This window comes from Pezoporus wallicus, unplaced genomic scaffold, assembly GCF_028554395.1.
Source record: "Pezoporus wallicus isolate ANWC-B61680 ecotype Strahan unplaced genomic scaffold, APGP_CSIRO_Pwel_v1 contig_5104, whole genome shotgun sequence".
Taxonomy (NCBI): Eukaryota; Metazoa; Chordata; class Aves; order Psittaciformes; family Psittacidae; genus Pezoporus; species Pezoporus wallicus.
In genome coordinates, this window is record NW_026637335.1 from 2,573,610 (window position 1) to 2,586,312 (window position 12,703).

Sequence of the window (12,703 nt, forward strand, 5' to 3'; positions counted from 1 at the left end):
GAGAAGCATGGCTAAAAGCTGAAAAGGCAAAAACAGAGGGATGCACAGTAACATGTGCAGGGTGACTGTGTAAACTGTCATAGGTCTCAGCGTTCCCACCTGCGTTGCCACAGAAGAGCCTGACTGCAGCTCGGGGTGAGCTCCCTCACGGCATGTGGCCCCAGCCCTGGGGTGACAGAGTAGAATCACAGAGTGAATCAGAAGCATTGAACCAGTAGCTGCAGCTCTGGGTGAGAGGGGATGGAATACGGCAGGAGAGGTGTTTCAGAGGGATGCAAAGACACCCATGAAGATGAGGAGGACATTTGTGTGGCCAGCTAATAACCACATTACAAATTGTTCCTCACCTACCCACATGGGGAAAAGCCTGCATGTAGGAAGCCTTTTCATGGGGTAGGCTTGTTAGAAGTGACTGCTACAGAAGCAAGGTCATGTGCATCGCTTTTCAAAGAGCTGATATAAAGCCTAAACTGGATTTTATGAAAAATTAGTACCATTAGCTCAAAGAATGTCTATTTCTTGGACACCAATAAGTGTCCAGGCTCACTTTTCTCACCAGCTACACAGTACCAACAATGCTCCAGCATTACCACAAAGCTGCTCAGCTCTTCAGAAATGAGGGCAAAGCCCTTGAGGCACAAACCCAAGATTCACAGGTGGATCTGATCATGCGATCCCCCATAAATGATGCAATTTCCCCCCTCCCCATTCCACAAAATTAGCTGTTGCCACATATCCATGCTGGTACCTGCCAAGTTGATGCAGATCCCAGCGTCTTTGCTCATTCAGTCATCAATAATTGTCAGGACCCTGGAGTAAAACACATGGACTCTGGAAAACATCAAGGGGAGGATTCTCATGATTGGAGTAAAGAAATGCATTGAAAAAAAGCCGAGGTCAGGAAGTGCAGTGTAATATCCCTTAAGAAAGAGATGCTTTGTTTTTTAAACAAGGCAGGGTGATGCACACCTGTGATTCTCACAAGCTGCATCAGAGCACTGTTTGGCACCACCACTTCCACCCAGGAGGAGATGTCCTCCATCCCTTCATATGTGGTGCAAACCCTGTGAGTGGTGCAGACCCCAGTGCAAGCTGGACTCTGTGTTCAAGTTCTGCCTCGGACTGGGTGTATATGCATCTGCGGGCGTTTTCCCTGTTTCTCAGGTTGGAATCTGGCCTGCTCTCTCCTGTCCTTGCAATATCTGCCCTGTGAAGATTTTCCCCCAGTCTGCAGTTTGCAGCCAGACTTTGGGAGATTCTAATCATGACAGACAGCCTGAAGAGGCTAATTCCTTTCCCTTTCCTTTTCCTTTTACCTTTTAGTATCTTTTTTCACTTTCCTTTTTCATTTTCCTTCCTCTTGCAAGCATTTTGTTTCCTGGTATTCCCATGTTTCTTCTTAAAATTATGAAATGTCAGTGTTTTAAGGGTGCGTATGTTTGTGGCTGCACATGCTATTTTTTAAAGGCTTTATGTATTTGAATCTTTATACTTGGTTGATAAAGAAAAATCAGCACTGCGAATGCACAGAGGTGTTTTACTTGCAGTTACTGTCTTACCAATATTAAAGTGTAACTTTCTGTAGCATTTCAAAGGTTTTTTTACTAGTTTCATGAAATCTGAGTCAAATCCTTGCCGTAAAATCACTTCCTACAGCTTAGAAGCCGACCGCAGCCTCAGCTTACATCTTAAATTTCACGCACTGGATTCCAACATGGCAAAACAGGCGTCTTTTCTAGAAAGACCAGGCAAAACTCACGCAAATGTGTATTTTTTCTGCATGCAAATGAAGCTCCAGCTTTGATTATTGAACTAGTGAAGACTGGGCAGCAGCACACACCTACGTGTGTTCCAGAAAAGCTCCTTGCTCTTGTGCAAGGCCTTGCTTTTCTGCAGCTCAAAGCTGCAGGACGTGTTACAGGTTGTTTGCTTGGACCTGCTGTGTGGCTGTTGGTGGAGATATTCATGTGTCTGATTCCGTTTATTACTAAAGTGTTAAGGAGGGCTGAAAGCATTTTGTTTCACTTTACTGTCTCACAAATCTGGAAGTGTTCTATTCTAACACTCCAGTGGTATTTGATTTTATTTATTACATCTAAGTGTAAGAATTATAGCACATGGTTTTCTGTTATGTAAGATATCGTTAAAGCCAAGAATTGGGGTGGACATCCAGTCTAAAGCACTGCAGTTTTGGTCAGATGAAGGTGTTTGCAGCAACATATGGACAAGATGACTGTTCTGGTTGTGTGTCACCCAGTTGGTGGCACCAGCTCTGCCTCGGCACAGGAGCTGCCAGCATGGGGCTCTGCACCATACCCAGCCCTTGGTTTTCCAGCTGAGTAATGCACCGTTTAGGTAAAAAATTAGCCATGAGCAAAACCAGATATTTTTTCACAGGTACATGTGACTTTTATCATAACAGCTCTAAAATCCAGTTTATCTGAACAGTTGGGAGCGCGTGTCCTTCCGGCTTAACCACAGCTTTTAGCTTGGAGAGAAGGGGGAAGGAGGGGATGATGTGGTGGGAGGACGGTGTTGCCAAACCATGTACCTCTGTGGCCTAGAGCTGGCAGCTCTGGTGTGTGTGCCAGGGGAGTGGGCAGTGCGAGGCCATGTGCCATCAGGATGCCATGGGCCCTGCTGATGGCAGCTTCTGCTGGGCTCTTCTCCTGCATCCTGGCATCACTGAGATTCATCCCCTGCCACTGCTTCCTTTGCTGTGCGGGCAGGAGGAGGCAGAGCTGTTAGCTGGGTTTGTTACCCTCTGTATGTGAGCAGCAGAGCAACATGGCAGTACCTGGTGTTCAGGGAGACGTGAGTCTGTGCAGTGGGGTAAGGGAGCAAAGAGCCAGAGATAAAGGAGGTGTTTCCAGAATAAAACGTGTGAAGTGCACAGAGTGATTTTAAGAGAAGCATCACCTTTTGCTTTATATATAAGTAGTTTACTGATGTAAGCTAAATGCATATAGGTTTGTTTTTTTTTAATGAGACCCTAGATTCATAGATTAAAGTCTAAACTTAATATAGTTTATAAAAAAGTAAGTTAAATATGAAAAAATCATCTTATTCCCTCTATTTGCTCCCAGTATTATAAAGAAATTTTGTCACATGCCTGGTGGAAGTCCCTACTTGAGCATCTAAGACTGAAGTTCATTGACAAGTTAAATCATCATTTCTAAGGGTCACCCTTTCTAAGGGTCAGAGGGAATTTTTCTTTTTAGTTGGTTTGAGCAGTTCAGTTCAGTTAAATCCTACGACAAGTGCTGGGACAGGCAGGAGCCCTTCTGCTTCTGTCCTGAGGTCAAAACGGGCTGTGACTGGATGACCTCTGCCACCCCTAAAATGACATCTTCACCCCTAAAATCGGGAAGGAGACACGGACCACACGCAATTGATGCAATGCTTTACATATGGACAGCGCTTTATCTAATAAAGTTGTTTTTCACATTTAAATAATAAAGCTGTAACATACTCAGAATTTAATACCATTTTCTTTAAAAACAATCTTCAAATTCTGCATGTCTGTTTTCACTGATTTTAAATGCAGCTTGATACAGCACACAAATAAAATGAATAATTGCACTGTAATTGGCCCACACAACGAAGCCAATGGTGCTGTTGAAATGTGGGCAACTGTCTGGTCGAGGAGGATTACTGGGCACTGGTTCAAGACTATGACTACTTAAGAACATAAATCTGCAGTTCTACAGGGGAAACCTGGCCATGCCAAGTTAGGAGGGGTCTGAAGAAGAGCTAGCAAATAAGTGATCTTTCCCAGCACCTGCGCTCCCCATCCTAGCAGTTCAAAGCCCAAGATTCAACTCTCTGCAACTTCTGCTCCATGCAGTTGGAAGCACTCCAGTTTGAGCAGTGGGCTGGGTGCAGATTTGAAGGATGGGTAAGAATCTCCAGCCAAAAGCGATGGAGAAAATAATAGGGAAATAGGTACCATACCATGTGCCTCCCCTACACTTGGCCATGTACTCTAGGGGTGTCAGCTCTCCTTTCCAGCAAGCAAGTTCATTCCCATGGCCACAGTTCAGTGATCTGCCTCTCACTGAAACTGGCAGCTACAGCTATTGGAAAAGCATAAAAAAAACCAAAAATAAAAATAATAAATTCAAATGAACATGGTAGTTTTATTAAAATTTACAACTTATTAATACTGTAAAACACTGAGCTGCCAGGAAGCATTTCAAATTAGTGACAGCCCACTGATTTGCTGAGATATCACCCCGGGAGGAACTGGATGGGAATTCATTCTTTCACAGAACCACCTTTGCTGTCCCCTCCATGCCTCCTGGATATGTTGGGTATCTCCCTTTGCTGTCACTCTTTGAGTGAGCAGGTAGGCAGGCAGTGAAGTACAGGGTGGCTCTACCATGGAAGCAGCTGGTGGGAGCAGCCAAGAGGGCCAGAACGTGGAGCTCACACCCAGCCAGGGCAGGGCTGCTGAATGTACAAGGGCAGCCCACACTGGGGACCTGTAGGATGCTGGGTTCCACTGTCAGCATTCAGCAGAGGTGGTGGAGGGATCAGCACCAAGCTCTGTGTGCAGGGTGGCTGCTCCCGCACCTCACCTCACTCTCTCCCTTCAGGGTGTATTCTCAGCAGGACGCAGGGATTTTTCACGTTTCAGGTAACCTCTGAGTTACCTCGGGGAGACATACACTGCACTTATAAAAGCAAACTATTCTGGGTGTGTTTCTAGATGAGAAGGAAAAATCAGTGGAAATACAGTGGTTAATCCTAGTTCAGGGAAGGTTCAGATCCGCAGCCTGTAGGAACTTCATCTCTTTGATCAGATAGGTAATTATCAGACATCTCTGCTTTTCGCATTCCTGCAGTTCCCCTGTTTGTGAGCACTAAAATGCTTTACAGCCCTTTGCAAACAGAACCTTGGTGCAGATCGGGAAGAGGGAGGTGGTGGTGCTGCTAATGGTCCCAGTTTTCCGTGCAGGGGGATGCAAGGTGGCTGTGTAGCAGCGTGACCTGTGGCCATCAGATGTGAGCCAGGGGCTGGCAACAGCACTCGCAATTATTTTATCTTTCTTGTGCTCTGACTCCAAGCTTTTGCCACAGATGGCTTCTGGCACAGAAGTCATAGTTGGAGGAATTATTATCTATCTGGATATTTCATATTTCTTCTTCTTGTCAGTCCCAGAGGCGGCTTGCTCGATAAACATAGCAGGATTCTTCCAACTGTCAGGACTGCCAAGTCAAATAAAGATAAAAAAATTCCATCTCTTGTCTCCCATATTCCCCCACCCTCCCTGAGAGTGAACGAATGCAGAGCTCAAAAGCCCACCTTTCACTAGCTGTGTTGGCCTCTGCTTTCCAGAAGGCAAAGGAGAAACCTGGGTTGCAAGCAGAGGAGGCAGACAAAATATTCTGAGAGAACAGCATGGAAAAGAGCTTGTTCCCTAGCCCTCCTTTGCTTTAGGCTTGTGCAGTGTTTTGAAGATGGCCTATTCTCAACTTGAATTTGATAGTTTTGAATTTTATTTTCCCATTCTCCCTCCAACATGTACTGAGGTAACTTGTACCTGTTTGTAAATACCTTTTTAAAGGGTGAATTTGAAAGTCCCTTACAGATATTTATAAGGGACTTTCACCATAGGTTTCCGTTTGATCTATGGATATCACTGAGAGTTTTGTTCGGGTAAAGTCAATTTAAATGCATGAGGAGGAAAACAGTAAAGTATGTTGGATTTGGTTCTCCGTTAGTGAACAGGCACTTTGCCTGACTTCATCTTGAGCAGCATGAGATCTGATTAGGGCAGGGGAAATGCTAAATGACCTGATGCAGCAAATACTTCAGTATGCTTTCGTCTTTAAATATATAAATAGTCTCACTGAAATCTCTCACTAAAATCATGTCATTAGCATTACATGTGCGTAATACTAAGTATCCACTTAAACACTTTGATGTATCAGCAGCAAAATGATTATTTATGAAATGCTGTCAGACACATCAGACCCCAAGAAAATACCTTTTCTACTAAAATCCTTTGGCTCAGAATATCCTACATGACTGCTCAGAATTGCAGCAAATAACATCCTTCAGATAGACAGGGGGCATTCCATTGAAAGTTTCTCTCTAGACTCAAGATTAGATCTGTTCTTTTGGGTTGTTTTTTCCTGAAAGATACCATCACCAGGTGATCATTAAGAGCACAAATCTACAGCCATTGAGAGCTCAAATGTTATCACAGTCCTGTGGGAGCTTGCCAGGAGCAGTATCAATCATTTTTTGCCATTAATCTCTAGTAGAGTAAGGTCAATGGCATACAGCTCAACCGTTTGCTTCCATTCATTTGAGGAAAGTCGCAGGCATAATCCATTAGCCAGTTGCTTACAGTATTGTCTTTTGCGCAGCTCCAGCTATGAGGTTATTAACCCCTTTATGATATAGCTGTGGAAGACCTTCCTTATGCATGTCCCATAAATGTTGAAGTAATGAAGTCGTTTCCAACCACAGTAGCATGTATTTGAAAATGAAGAATCGTTCTTTATTTAAAAAATGGCAAATACTCAAAAACGATCTAGAGCACCACCAGCACTCTGATCTGTGCCTGGGGCAGAGGCAGTGTGATTAGCCAAAGGTGCTTCCAGCCTTGGTGCTAGAGCTTGTCTGTGTGTGTATATGAACTTGTTACTGTGCTCACCTAATTACAGCAGGGAAGCGAGGATTCATGAAGAACATGTCATCTGGGGAAAAGAAACATGCAAGTAAGTGAGAGAGATCTTATTTGTACCTCTCCTGGATGCTGTGGCTGAGGAGCCATGATTTGAGTGGTGATGGGTTCTTAAGCTCCAGGGAGCTGGTAGAGCAGGCACCCCAGAGACCTCCTGCCAGTCAGTACCTACAGACGGGAATGAGATGTAAGTCTGCAAGAAACCAGGGTTTGTTATTTCCACCCACGGCTCTTCTCATTATTTGAGTGAGTCTGTTATTCTTAGCTTGACTAATGCTGCACAGAAGTAGCACATTTCTTGATGTTTTAAATATTTTGGCCAATTGTATCAATCCTGGTCTGCTAACTTTGCCTTTTCTTGTCAAACAGACGTGTGAGTTCATGTGGGAGGGTTAAGAGGCTTTAAAACCTGTCATTTTTTGCAGATGCATGCAAAAAAAATGTTTTCACTTTCATCTATTTTAATTCTGAATGGTCAGAATGTCTTGCACTTCTTGCTGCTCAGTGTGTTGCATCCGTCTGATTTAGGACCGTAGGTTACTTAACATTCCCCCGTACCTCTCCTTGATGTCCAATGCTCTCACTGCTTTTACCCCAGAAGGCCCAAACCTTACATGTTCCTGGGAGAGGAATCGGCTATCTCCTTGCCACTGCCTTCAGGGAGTTTTGATCAAGCTTGTAACACAGATTAGTGAGAGGATCCTGCCCTGTTCATGTCACACTGCGTGCCTTGTCCCAGTGATGGGGAATTGATTAAGCATCATTACCTCTCAAGAAGAAAGCACTTGGGAGAAGATGAGTTTGATTGATTCCTGGCATGTATCACGATCCACCAGCCAGTGTCTTCCCAGGAGCAGCAGTAGACCAGTAGTATCCTTGCACAGAGAGCAGCAGACCCACACAATGGCTTTCAGATGCCTTTGTTCACGTGTTTTGACACAAATCTCACTTTTTTTAGGACTAAGCAGGTTTCTTAGGTAATATTTCTGGAAGTTATGATCACCTAAAATGTTATTCTTCTCTTTGGCCAAATTCATCCGTGTCACCTCCAAAGAATCACTAACAGATTTTTTTTCTCCTACGAATTGTAGATAGGTTTTCAGAACAGCCTGTTCATGCACGTTAATGAAATGACTGAAGTGCTAGGTCCATTTGATCAAAGGCAATCACTGCAGTGCTGAGAACTTTAAGAAACTTCATCCCTAATGAAACCCACATTTGTACCACTAATCATGTCTTACACAATTGCATTTTCACAGACTTTGAAGATCCTCAGGAGCTGCTGAGGTAAGTAATACATATGGTTGTGACTCCTAAGTTCCTATATGAAGTCTGGTCCAAGGCAGCAATGCTGACAGATTAATATTCCCAGTGTACAGACAGGAGAAGCCTGGGATAAGGCCACTTCCATTACTGGACAGGGATGACCACCTAAGGTGTGATTCCAAAGGTTAATGGAGATTCATTGGCTCCACTGAAGTCCATGGGTGCTTTGCTGCAGCCTTCAGCAGACCAAAGTTCCATCCAAGCTTAAACACATAGCTGATGTTAAGTTGCTGCTTCTTGCTTGAATACTCTGAGGATCTCAAGGAAGCATCAGAACATTTCCCTGTATCCGAAGTTTCTAATGTTACTGGTCTTTGCCCCATCCTAGCAGGTGCAGCCCTTCCTCAGTACGTCCCAGAGGTCATTTGTAAGTTATCTTATTTCCATCACTGCTATTTAAAGACCCTTCAACATATCTAAAGAATATCACAAAGATGTGCCATGGCCCAGCTGAGAGTGTGACTGAAGGGATTAGGTTGTGTTGATTGTAGCATGAGCCGAGTGGAAACTGCCCACTGGAAACTTCAGTAAAACAATGTCTGTGTCATTTTCTTACAGTACAGGTCACAAAAACTCTGATGCAATGTCCTAGAGGTGTAAGACTTCGCACAATTTACTTTGTAAACATATTTTCACTGTTAATTAGACACTGAGGAGTCCATTCTTTCATCAGGTAAATATATTGTATGACTGAAGAAGTAGTTTAATGTGACCTAGATCTAAACCTTGAGGCAGTGGGGCACACTCACTCCTTCACTAACATATTTTGCTTTCCCTGAATCTCTGAACAGCAGTGCACACAGACTGGGGCACTGGAAGCCAAACCTGGCCCAGGACAGAGCTGATCACTGCTGCAGGCTGCTGGAACACTTCTAAGGAGGAGCAGCAATGGAGGGTAGCTATACAGATCCACTACACAGAGCTTGCTGATTACACAACATAAGCCAGCAAGAAACTGAATCTCCCAAATGCTGTGGCAGTGTATTTAAGCTGCATATAAAAACTGCTTTTCCCAGTTTTTGCCCTTCAGTCCCCTTATCCATCCTTCTTGCTAAAAGAACCTTTTTCCAAGCAATCTGTGATCTTGACATCAATAAGCAAGTGACCACATCTGCACTTTAGTCCAAGTACACTGCATTGAGGTAACCTTCATCACTCTTGTTCCAGTTTTAAAATATTCCTCTTGAATCTTGAGTTCCTTCTACAATCTCCCCACCCACAGTCTTTTCTGAGCTCCTTGCCTCCATTTGCTTAGCACTGAGCTCTTCCTGCCAAGCACTGCATGGGTGGCATGAAGAGCACCTTTGTCGTTTACCAAGCAAGGCAAGCTTCTGGAGTGGATAGTTTCTGCCTCTTCTGTTCTCTATAGGCGGCTTCTTTGCTGACTAATACAACCCTGCAGCAGCTGCAAGGTGCTGAAAATGCCAAGCACCCGCATCTGTATTCCATACTGCAGACCATGCAATGGCTTGGAAGAACAGACAAGGTGGATCAGATATGTCTTGGGGCTTGCCCCTGCTCAGGGGAATCCAGGCCTGGCTGGTGTGTATGGCTGCTGTGCACTTTCCAAGGAACTGCCCTGACTCTGGAACAAGGAAAAAGCATTCTGGTGTGATAAATTAAAAGGAAAACTAGAACAGTGCATTCCCAAGGGAGAAAATAGAGGTGAAAAGTATTTGGCAAGGGAAACCTCACTTAGATGAACCGCAAAAGAAAGCCATAAATAGTAGCATGGTTGTAATACACAGATGTGAAGAGATGTCTCCCCTCACCCTGTCTCCTGCCTTTCTGTGGGGTTTTTTTTGGGTTTGTTTTTTTTTTTTCAGTTACTTAAGCACAATGATGGGAAAAAAGCCAGCTCATCTGTAGGAGAGCTATTCACACACAGCACTGACACATCTGGGCAACAGCTGTCAGCTGTTTGTCACCCACACTGCCTATTCTGAAATGACATCCCACTGAGGGGACATAATAGCAGAGCCCACTAATCCAAACCCAGTTTGTTCCTGTGGGAAGTTAAAATTACGGTGGTTGTTAATTAGGCCCACTTGAGATGATGAGTTTGTGGTGGAGTATCTGTTCACCAGAAGCAGCACTGACGGTCATCTGCCTCCACTGACCAGGGCCGGGTGGTCAGCGTTCTAGCAGATACCTCAGGTCTCATCAGAGGTAACAACCTCCTTGAAGTTCCTATTGGTTTCAGGCCTCAAGTTTTTAAGTTTTCTCTAGCATAAGGCATACCAGAATGCAGCAAGGGTCATGTGCTTCTCATGGATTGAGGTTCCACACCTTAAAGACTGAATTCTTCTTGTGCTGCACAGCCAAGCTCTGCAATCTACGACACAGTTATCCAGAGTGAGCACTGCACAGAAAGAATGAAGAAGTTCAAGGACTGCAAAGATCACTGAGTTTAGGTGGAGATATATATATATTGCCATAAAAAGATGTAACAGATTTTGTCCTGCTAATAGTAATACACTATTGATGTAAAATTACTGTATGAGTAGTATAGTGGATCTGAAGAGTCTCCGATGAATAAAGTAAGTCAAAAAATCATTCTAGTGCATGTAAGTCAAAAAATCATTCTAGTGCATGAATCTGAAGTGACTAGGACAGATGTAGCTCAATATCTTACCCTTAACAGAGGGTTAATTGAAAGAAAACTCTGAGAGGCTGGATGGGTTTATGTGCACCACATGTTCTGCAGTACAAAGTAACCCTCTGGTGAAATAGGTTTCCAGTGATTTGCCTCATATTGCTCTTCAATTAATATTGAAAGGGTTTGATTCAGAGTACAAAAAATTGTTAGCGACGTCATTAGAGGGCAATGAATCTTGGCATAAGGAGGCAATGGAGACTTTGAGCCTTTCTGCATCCTGAGCAGGATTTCCGGAGTACCGTTCCCATGAGGAGCAATAGGCTGTGGTTTATTTCTTGGGCTTTATCTTTGCTGCTTCAATTCCAGCCTTAATAACACGCAGAGGTGCACATGCAAGCACATACAGACACACAGCAGCACAGGCTGGAGTTTTTTTCAGCCCAGTGAACGACAAGAGCACAGAAAATGGAGGAGGTTTATACACAGCTGATACCGCTATCTGCTGATGTTACAGGAGATACAGACAAAGCACTTTGTTTCCAGGTTTCTGTTTATCAATAGATCTCCTGCTATCTGTACAGGATGTACTTCAGTCTGGGGCCTCTGTAGCACTTTCCATCACTGGGGTCTCGCTGTCCCATTTAGCAGTGCCCTAACTCCAGCGTCCAGCAGGGCACTGCTGGTTCATGCACTGCCCTACTGGCAGCATCCTTTGGGTGCAGGAGTCAGGTGAGAGCCCTGCCACGTTTCAGACATGTTCCTGCTCTGAACAGTGAGATAACTGTCATGCCAGGCAAAATAGGGCACCTCTGCCTTGTGGTGCACAGGGCAGCTGACATAGCAGGAACTGTATGATTAGCAGGACTGTGCAATCAATACTTGCTCTGATACACGGTTGAGAAATGTCCTAAAAGTCTTTAAATCTGAAATCTCAAAAAAGGCCTTAACTGTCAAAAGTAACCTACTCAAATTCAAGTCTTCGGTGCTAGGTTTGCATTTGAACAGCTGCAGTCTTGTCCCCACTGGGAATGGACGCAAGGAAAGCTGTTAATGGTTACAACCTCCCTGTTATCCATTAGTGGTGTGATCAGAGAACAGCAATGTTATGAAGCTGAGTGTTGGTCTGTGCCTTGCTCAACCAATAACCAACATGTATTGACTTCAAAATTTGACATAATTGTATCTGTATTGTCTAAAGCCTCTTTTTAGGCTTTGGATTATTGTTCATCATGTGGTGGTCTGGGTATGTTCATGAACTGCTGTTGTAAGTTCATTTGGGGAGTCTTTGTGCTTGTAAATTATCGGCAGATGTCTCATTTTCTGAAATGTCCAGAAACTGGCAGGTTTACTAAAAAAAAAAAGAGAAAGAATGTTTTTGTTATCGTTACTGTAGCTCCCTGTTAAACAAGAAAATTCTTCAGTACTTGCATGTATTTGTATTTTGTTGTTTTTAATATTTTCCCCTGAGGAATCCATCCTTTTGATATCAAGCCCTATTTTGAAAGCAGAGACTAGAAATGCTCTCTCTGTCCAGTCAGGTTTTGCAGTCCTGCCCTATCCTCATGGCAGACTTTGTTAGCCTTGCGTGTCCCCCCCTGCCCAGAAAGCCTCTTCATCGACAGATTGATCCTTTAATTGCTCATCCCAGAGACCCGCCAGTCCCTAGTCCTTCTCCTCTGTAGATGCAGCAAGCTGCTGCCTTTTTACCAGCCAAAGGGAGACCTGTTGGTATTGTTTCTTGTTCCTTTGCATCTGGAAGCCAAGCACCAGATTTCATTCCTGGTGCCTGGTCTTTCTTTCCCCTGAACAAGAAATGGTGTTGGTTGTAGCTGGCTGGAAGGGGGGTGGTTAGCAAGCCATGCCTTGGTAGCTCTGTTAGTTCCTGCAGAACCACACTTATTTTACACTTATTTTGATGAATTTTGTTTCACATTTTTTATTCCATCTAGAAACAGCTGTAAATAAACTGATGTGGTGTCATGTTCTAACCTAGAGAGAGCCAGCCTGAAACACTCATTTTCTGGCCTTGTTTGCACCCCACAGGCAACTCTTACCAAGCCAGGTATATAACAAAGCTGGT